Source organism: Protopterus annectens, chromosome 8.part1 (genome assembly GCF_019279795.1).
Source record: "Protopterus annectens isolate FY-2018-M chromosome 8.part1, PAN1.0, whole genome shotgun sequence".
NCBI lineage: Eukaryota > Metazoa > Chordata > Ceratodontiformes > Protopteridae > Protopterus > Protopterus annectens.
Genome location: NC_056742.1, coordinates 66,897,858 through 66,906,815, shown reverse-complemented (window position 1 = coordinate 66,906,815; position 8,958 = coordinate 66,897,858). Strand labels below are relative to the sequence as shown.

Here is an 8,958-nt window from a genome sequence, read left to right as displayed (position 1 = left end):
AATCATTAGCTTATGACTCAACTCAAGATGGTGAGCCTCCAACAAAAAAGGCTAGGAGAAAGTTCGGAAAAGATCCTCCAGTATCAAGTGATGAGAGTACCACTATTACAGCCCATGCAATAATGAGGCACAACCAAAGTTTCTGGGTTTGGAAGAGAGGCAGAGTCAGCAAATGGATAAGTACTTACAAAGTTTTATTGGTGCTCTTAATAATGAAGTGTGGTCAAGATTAACACAATTGGCATTAGGTAGGGATTCAGCATCTACTGCAGAGTTGAGCACAGTGGAAGTTGATGCAAGAGCAATTTTACTTATTTATTTATTTATGTAGTTATTTGTTTGTTTACTTACACTTTGTTGACCAGGTTAGTACCATTAAGCCAGTGGCCTCTTGACAGAGAAGACCCAAGGTGGTATTCATGCTGGATAGGGGAAATTTGGCCAAGAAATCGAGAAACTTCTTCTAATGCTCTCCATAAGTGCCATGGAATCTCTGACATCCTCGTGAACTACCACAAAATTTGTTTAACTTCTCACCCGAAGGACAGCGTACTCATGAATACAGCCCCCCCCATTATACTGCACTACAGTGTCAGTACTGGAGAATTAATCCAACTAGCTGGTATGGGAAAAGAACCACAGCTTTCTGCCCAAGGCAAGAGTGCTAATTGTTGAATTACTTTGACAGTTAGGTGGGAGATTTCTGTCGCTCTCTGTTTCCTCAGTGTCCCTTGTTTGGGGAGCTAGTGAATGCACTTACTCAGTGTTCATTTGCTGTTGTTGGGTGTCAGTAAAATTTGTCATTACAGGCCCCTTATACCTGTCAACAAGGTTTATCAATTACATGTTCCTCTTTCAGTTGAACAAAGGATTTGGAGGGGGATCTTGCTGAGATTTTTGACTTGGTTAATTCAGCAGGGATTTGAGTTATTATGGATGTGAACTGCCCAGGAGCCAGGGATCTGTTAATTGCCTTGGCGGTGCTGGCTAAGCACCAAGTGAATAACTTTAAAGCAAGAGCATGAGATAATTGGATGATGGATTTCATCAGTTTTATGGCCATTGTCATTGAGAAGCACCCTGCCCGAGCTCTACAATCAAACTCAAGTACTTTTGGATTATCAGAGAACCATATTGCTTGACATGGATTGCTTTTCTGGTTATGCTATGATCAGCAATTCAGGAAGCTGAAGGCAGTGAACAAGCACCTTAAGTGGATGAATGCCACCATGACATGTAGCTAGTTGTGATAACAGATAGGGTATGAACTCACTTCAGTAGTGAAGAATAGTTTTTAACAGAAATAAAACTTGTTGGGCTTTTAACACAAGCAATTCCACATAACTTTTATGAGATTTGCAGAACTGCAATCTTTTTGTGAGGGGAGATACACAGTGGTTAATTGCTGGTTTAAGGATGTAGGGAAGGTTTGTTTCATTTTTTAAGGATGTAAGGATGGTTTGTTTCATTTCTGGAGTGCAAGAGCTAGGGTAAATCTGACACTATTTTAGAGGGGGACCAGCCCCTTTTTGATGAAGACAGGTGGGACAATTCCTTTTGTACCTTCCAAAAGACTTTGACATAATTCCTCTACCAAAGATGACATCCTATCATAACCTTCAGAACATTACCAAGATAAACAGTCCAAGAGAGAGTTAATTCAGGAAATTACTTAAGGCTTTCGAATTAAGTCTCAGACTCCTGTAAAGGAGTTGTTGTGTAGGAATTTGACTTCTGCTAGAGGTAAAGATGATGTAGCAAGGGAATGTTGATCAGAGAGGTGTCCAAAGGTGGGATTTTCAGACCCATTTTATTCCCCTTCTTTTGATGTTTTAAGGATATCCACACTAGGTTTGGTTCTGAAGAAGACTGAAGGTTATTCCATTTAATCTTCGTCTCTTGTTCCTTGCAGAGAGGGGGGCATCAGTCAATGATGGCATAAAAACAGTGAAATATTTATCTTTGCATGATGCTATTCATATTGTCAGTTTAAGGAACCTCTGATCAGCTAAGTTGGATGATGTATTGGCATTCAAACTTATCCCATTTTCTTTTCCAAAGGTCTAGCTTCTTTTTGGAATGCAGTTTAATGTTTTTTACTTCTTTGACATGGCCATGCTAATGGGGTGCTTGGTTGCTTGTCACAACTTTGAGAAATTTAGTTTGGCTCTTTTTTGCTGCTGGGAGCAGTTTTTCCTTGTACAATAGTGAATTACTTGGATACTTGTTTTGACTGCAAGTGAAGGTGATCATGGTTCTGGGCATAATCTGTCCTCAATGCAAGACATTTTTCACCACTTTTCATCACTGGCTCAGGATAAGATTGAAGGCCCTGGGAAGGCTATCAGAGTTTTAGGTATTGAGACCAGTGTCATTTCAGCTTATTTTATATTGTCCCTGAATAAACTGCAGGTTTTGAACAGTCACATATGAGCATTTGTATTGGCCAAGAAAGTGAATATTGGTCAGGCGATGGTACTGAGTAGTGTTCTGAATTTTGCATGTTGGGCAGTGGCCTTGGGTAAGACATTTATGAGATCATTGACTAATATGCTGTGAGACTGGTGCATAGAAACAACATAGGGTCAAGGGAAAAAAGAAGGCCTTTAACTGTGGTCCTTATTTTTTGCCAACTTTAATGGTAGGTCATTCTGTCAGGAAGACTAGATAATGAGTGATGCATCATCTTCTTGGAATTAATGCCCATCTGGGTTGCCACTGTTGAATGCCAAAGTGATTTGAGAAACAAGAAGGTAACTTTCCAGTCAGATAACATTGTAGTGGTGCAACTTTTGTGAAAACACACACACACACACACACACACACACACACACACACACACACACACACACACACACACACACACACACACATGTCAATGTGGGTGCAATCACTTATGAGAGAGCTTTTTTTCCCCATCATTTGCATATGGATTTATCATTTAATTTTCAATATATTGGCTACCATTTGTTTTTATTTCTATGCTGGCAAATTTCAGCAACTGGTGTCAGAAACAGCAGCTTTGCCCAGAATTAGAACAGATGAGTTTTAGATTATTGAGGATGGATAAATGAGATCTTATGGTGCAAATCCTTTTCTTCCTGCACCAGGAAGGCTTATGTAGCAACTATCAGTGGATTAAAACCCTGGCAAGTCTATACCTCCAATTCACACCCATTACTCTTTATGGCATCCAGAACATTTTTGGTTATGGTTTCTTTAACTAAGCAACTTACCAGCTGGTAATAGACAGTATTAATGAGAATTCTGCAACTTTTCAGGTGTTTCAACTGTATCAAGACCTACCCAACCTAAGGTAAGAATATTTTCTTGACTTATCACACTTCTACTTGCTTTATATAATGATCACTACAATTTTTGAAAGTTTTTAAAATATTTTATTTTGTGGCAAAATTAGTCACTTTTTTGTTTGTTGGCTCTTCTACTTCTGTTTGCATTGTGGAAGGGTGATACATCCAGGGGCTTAATTGTTTGATAGTTGTCCAGTGTTTGTTGTTAAATTTGTACTCAAGTGCTGCTTTTGCTGTGCTTTTATATTAAGATATTCCAGGATAATCCATTTTGTGACAGAAAGTGTTTACCTGGTCTCTGAGAGTTAGGAAACATACCCTGAAGCTCAAAGCATGGTTGTTTACTGGCTAGAGGGCATAGAAGTCACCTTTTAAGCTTTTTTTCTCTCTACTATAAATCAGGCAAGTTTGCATGGCTCTTTGTTCATTTACAGAGAACCCTGCAATGTTTTTCAAGTGTTTCAACTGCATCTAGAGCCATCCTAGATAAGATAAGAATATTTTCTTGATATTTTCACACTTCTACTTATTTTATACAGTGATCACTACTGTTGTTGAGCATTTTAAAGCATTTATTTTATTTTGTGGAAAAAAAAAAGTATTTTCTGTGTTTGTTGGCTTTTCTAGTTCTCTCGCCTCCTAATCACCTTGCAGAAGGGTAAATTATCCAGAGAACTTGTGGCTTGGTAGTTGTCTGTTCTTTAATTTGCACTTGCAAGCTGCTTTTGTTGTGCATTTACATTAAGAAATTTCAGGGTCATCCATTTTGTGGCAGAAAGTGTTTATCTGGCCTCTTGAGTTGGGGAGCACACAAGGAGGCTCAAAGTGTGGCTGTTTATTTGCTAAAGGATATAGGAATCAGCTTTCAATATTTTTTCTCTCTACAGTAAGGCAGGCAAGTTTACATGGAGCTGCCTACAGAGCAGCAGCTATTAGCATAGCACTGTATAATAGCAAACACCTAGACAGTAAAATCTCCCTGTAAAATTATGATTTGGTCTGAAACCTGTTAAGTAGTGTGGCATTGTGTGGAATTGAGTTTAGAGCAGATAACTTCTGCATTGAATAGCACTTCCACATCCTAGCACTATTTAAGATCTTTCCCTTAGCCCATAACTACCCTAAGAGACCTCTCTTAAAATCCAGTCCTTAATCCTAAACACCCCCCTCATTCCACATGGTTATGCAAGTTCCAAATGTCTCTGTGACCAGTTTGCTACATGTCGTCAATCTAAGGCAATTGTCTCATGTTCTCAGGCAACCAGCTACTCATTAAAGAAAATAACATGGTATGCAAGAGGTGCAAATAGACAACTTCCTTGGAGGCAAAATTCTCACATATTACTGAGGCTGTCAGGAATACCCACACTACATCCCACGCACAGATTGTCTTATGCTAAGGAACTTAAAAAGAAACCTTCCCAAATCTCAAAGACCTCCAAAAACACCTAATGGCAGCACTACTCCTCAGCAATCACTTAAACACACACCAAAAGCAACACCAAGCAACTGACATAAGCCTACACCCAATAGTTCCCTAACAGCAAAGCCCATAAGGCAAGCACATACTTCACCTAATAGTCTTATTATTGGAGACTCCATTGTGTATCACATAGATGCCCCACTCAACAGGTTAAACAAATAAAAGATAATGGTTAGTTGCCTATCTAAAGCCAGTATTCACAATGGCATGCATACAGTCGTCACTGCATGCCAAGTACCAATATGATTCTATCATAGTCCATATTGGTGTAAATGACCTGAGATGTACCTCACTGGACTATATGAAAAGAGACATAATGGATCTCTTGGAATATGTGTCACAGACAAGTATAAGGTTTGCACTGAGCAGCATTCTTCCTGCACCAAGGATTTTGTCGCAGTATGAACATACAATTGACTTAGTTTTGGTATCATTCCAGGGAAATCCAATATCTGTCAGCATGGGAGCACATGGGCAAAAGACCACATTGCATTGCCGAGGATAGGCTGCACATGTCCCCCTTGGCTTTTGGATATTGGCTAAAACTTTATCCACCTCATTAGAGCTTAATTTAGCCAATGCCAAAAAGACAAACTACCGACATAATAAAAAAGTCTACAAGCAGCATTAAGGTGTTACTGCCCAAATCTAGGAGACTAAACAAAAAACTCCACTCCCTTCAAACACTCCTCTAAATGTGCTGTGACTGAGACATGGACTAAAGCTATAGAACATTTTCGGGAAGTGCAAGGCTTCAGTGCTTTCCACATGTTAAGAAGAATAACAGTGCAGACTGGGGCCAAAGTTGGAGATGTTTTGAAATATGTTACCAACAAACATACCTCCAGGTTTGTTAAACAGGATGATACCGTGCAGCTCATCCATGTGGAAGTCACCATAGGTAAGGTCCTTCACCATATCATGGCTAGCTACAGGTTACCATCAATTCCTTTACAGTCTCTTGACTACTATTGATTCCCACTATCCAACCATACACCCTATTCATAGGTGACTTTAACTACCCATCTATAGACTGGAAAACATACATCGGCTCCTGGACTTTATTAACACAAACACCCTCGAACAAATAGTGGATGCTCAAACCAGAGGATCAGATATACTTAATGTGGTATTCACCAACATGGGAGAGCACTACATCCCCCCCCTCCCCACCATGTCACATCCTCACTAGTGAGGTCAGATTACAAAGCTGTGTAATTTGAAGTAAAAATCAAACCAGAAAATCCAACTTAACCAGGAACAGATAGGAACTATTGTAAGGCAAATTGCATCCTATTAAGTGACAGTTTGTTAAAATTCATGGCTCCCCCTAACCCTGAGGCCACAGCTACCTATGCAGAATTATTCACAAAGTCCCTACAGAACATATGAAGGGCTGCATAGAGGCTGCTATACTGACTGAAAACAAACCCCACTGGCAATTCCTCACCATTGGTGACAAGCTCTCTGAACTACATATTAGTTCTTACACAACTCTATGGATTGCTGGCTGGCAATACCTAAGAAGTCTGGATTATTGAAACCACCTCCATCAAGAGATGTGTTCCCAGGGGGTAACCACAGGGCTACTTGCTGAGTCCCCTCCTGTTTGGCCTCTACTGCTTGGGAGTCAAGGTTAATGTTCAAGCCCTCTGGCTTAACAAGTTCTCAACTGACTATAAATTGGGAGCTATTACAGATTCTTCCAAGACACCAACTTTTAGCAAGAGGGTTTAACACAGACAAATGACTGGTATGAAAGCCATGGCCTAACACTTAATGCTAAAAATGGATTATAATGTCCTTAGGGAAACTGCAACTCAAGTTAATTACTTCATCAATAAAACAACAGCACAGACTATGTGTAGACCCAGTAATAAGGGATCTGAGAACATATCTAGACAGCCGTCTGGCCTTAACAAACTGACACAAAGACTGATAGTCTTGGATGCCTTGCAGTGGAGAAATTAATCTTTGTTTGTCACTTATTATTTATATTTTTAAATTTATGTTCATATATTCATAACTGAGAGACCTACATTTTATTGAGGACTATGGTGTGAAACACCAATGTTGGAGACAGGATAATCCCCTGTCAGTGTTGTTTTATGTCACACTGTACAGGAACTAATGCTTGCTGCTTGTTAATAATTATGAAAATAAGCCATATTTTCATATGCACTTAATACTTCAAAAAACAAGTGACTTAGAAACTGTTGCATGACATCAGGTGAAACAAAAGATGTTGCTGAAGAAAAGTGTCTTTGATATTTGCACTGTAAGTTGCACATCTTGAAAGATATCCCATATTACTTGCATTGATAATTATACAGTTAAAGAAATATTTTCATATTTCTGTAAATATCTCAGCAAACACACCCTTACACATGACGTTCTTGGGGTTTATATCAGAACATCGAAGTTTCCAAACTTTGAATGTTCTAATATCAAACCCTATTCTGCGAAAGCTGAAAAGATTGAACATTCAGAACAGCAAATTTTTTCCTAGGGAAAAACTTTGCTGTTCCAAAACACATACACACAACACAAGCACACCAAACAAACAGCAATCCACACACATACACGTTAAATCTTACACCTAACCCTACACTAAACTATACACACACTACTAACTATCCACTTACCTTAACCCAAACCCTAACCCTAAGGTCCGTCACTATCGCACACTCACCTCACTTGTGCCCTAACCCTAACTCACCTAACCCAAGCTAACCCTCATGTCCACACAATCGCACACTTACCTGATCCATGCCCTAACTCACCTAACCCGCCCTAACCCTCACGTCCACACTATCGCACACTTACCTGAACCCGACCCGTAACTTTCCACCACAGCACTGAAAATACCAAAGCAACAGAAATGGACAACCGAATTCTTTCCCTAGGAAAAAATTTGGTTTTCTGTTGCTTCGATATTTTCAGCTTTCACTGAATAGGGTTCGATATTAGAACATTTGAAGTTTTGAAACTTCGATGTTCTAATATAAACCCAGTTCTTGTTGTCATGTGAAAGCTTATGTCTAGTTAACAAAACATTTCTGACTGTATATTTCTAGACTGCATAGTTTTCAAGATATGAAAATTTGTTAGTGAAATTTAGAAAGAAAATAATTTGGGGTTTGGTGTGCATTATAGTATGGTGCAGTATTTATGGAAAAGACTGTGAATGTACTGACTGTTACTACAGTGAAGAATACCTCTTATTGATAATATTGTTAGTTGAACAGTTCTATTAGTGTTTATTGTTCACAAAAAAAGAAAGATTTGGCTTTTGAAGGCAGATCAGTAGATATAATCAAGATGACTTGCAGATCATCCTCCCATGCATTTTTATCCTATGCTAGATTATGTGCTTTTTCTTTTTATCATGGTGCTTTTCTTTTTTTTAGATGACCTTTGAGTGTTGATCCTCAAACATTCTTTTAAACGCCAGGCAGCCAACTGATCATAGGTATGGCTAGGTGAACTAAACAATGGACCTTCATCCTAGCAGCTGTGATATCATTTTGAAAGGTTTTGACCATTTGAGTTGTAGCTTTTTGTTGTCAGTGTTAACAGCTAGCTGTTAGGAAGTAGATCGGCCCAATATTAACATCATTCATTTAGGAGGCAATGACACTGGGAAGATTCCCAAGCACAGGCATTTGTCTTATATTTTGAGAGACCTTGTGAATATACATCAATTGTACCCTGGTTTGCCAGTTATCTATTACTCTATCATTCTTACAGCTAGTTGTTAGGAAGTAGATCGACCAAATATTATCATCATTTGTTTTAAGGGAATAACATTGAAAAGATTCACAAGCACAGACATTTGTCTTATATTTTGAGAGACCTTGTGAATATGCATCAATTGTACCCTGGTTTACCGGTTATCTATTCCTCTATTTCTTACAGCTAGTTGTTAGGAAGTAGATCGACCAAATATTATCATCATTTGTTTTAAGGCAATAACATTGAAAAGATTCCCAAGCACAGACATTTGTCTTATATTTTGAGAGACCTTGCGAATATACATCAATTGACCCTAGTTTACTGGTTGTGTATTCCTCTATCATTCCAAGATTATCTCAGGTTTAAGGTTTTTATCATACAGCGTTAGTCACAGCTCATAAATTCTTAAATCACAGAGTGGCTTATTCC

At 38.8% G+C, this 8,958-nt stretch overlaps 1 long non-coding RNA gene across 2 annotated transcripts in view; it reads left to right on the top strand.

Moving 5' to 3' along the window:
- Positions 1-8,958, top strand: part of LOC122810070 — a 118,754-nt gene that overhangs the window by 7,530 nt on the left and 102,266 nt on the right. The window contains exon 3 of one of the 2 annotated variants that reach the window (XR_006366043.1): positions 3,282-3,316. The exons of the other annotated variant lie outside the window; for it this stretch is intronic. This is a non-coding gene — a long non-coding RNA (uncharacterized LOC122810070). Of the gene's footprint in view, positions 1-3,281; positions 3,317-8,958 lie in introns of those variants that run through there. 2 annotated transcript variants of the gene reach the window in all.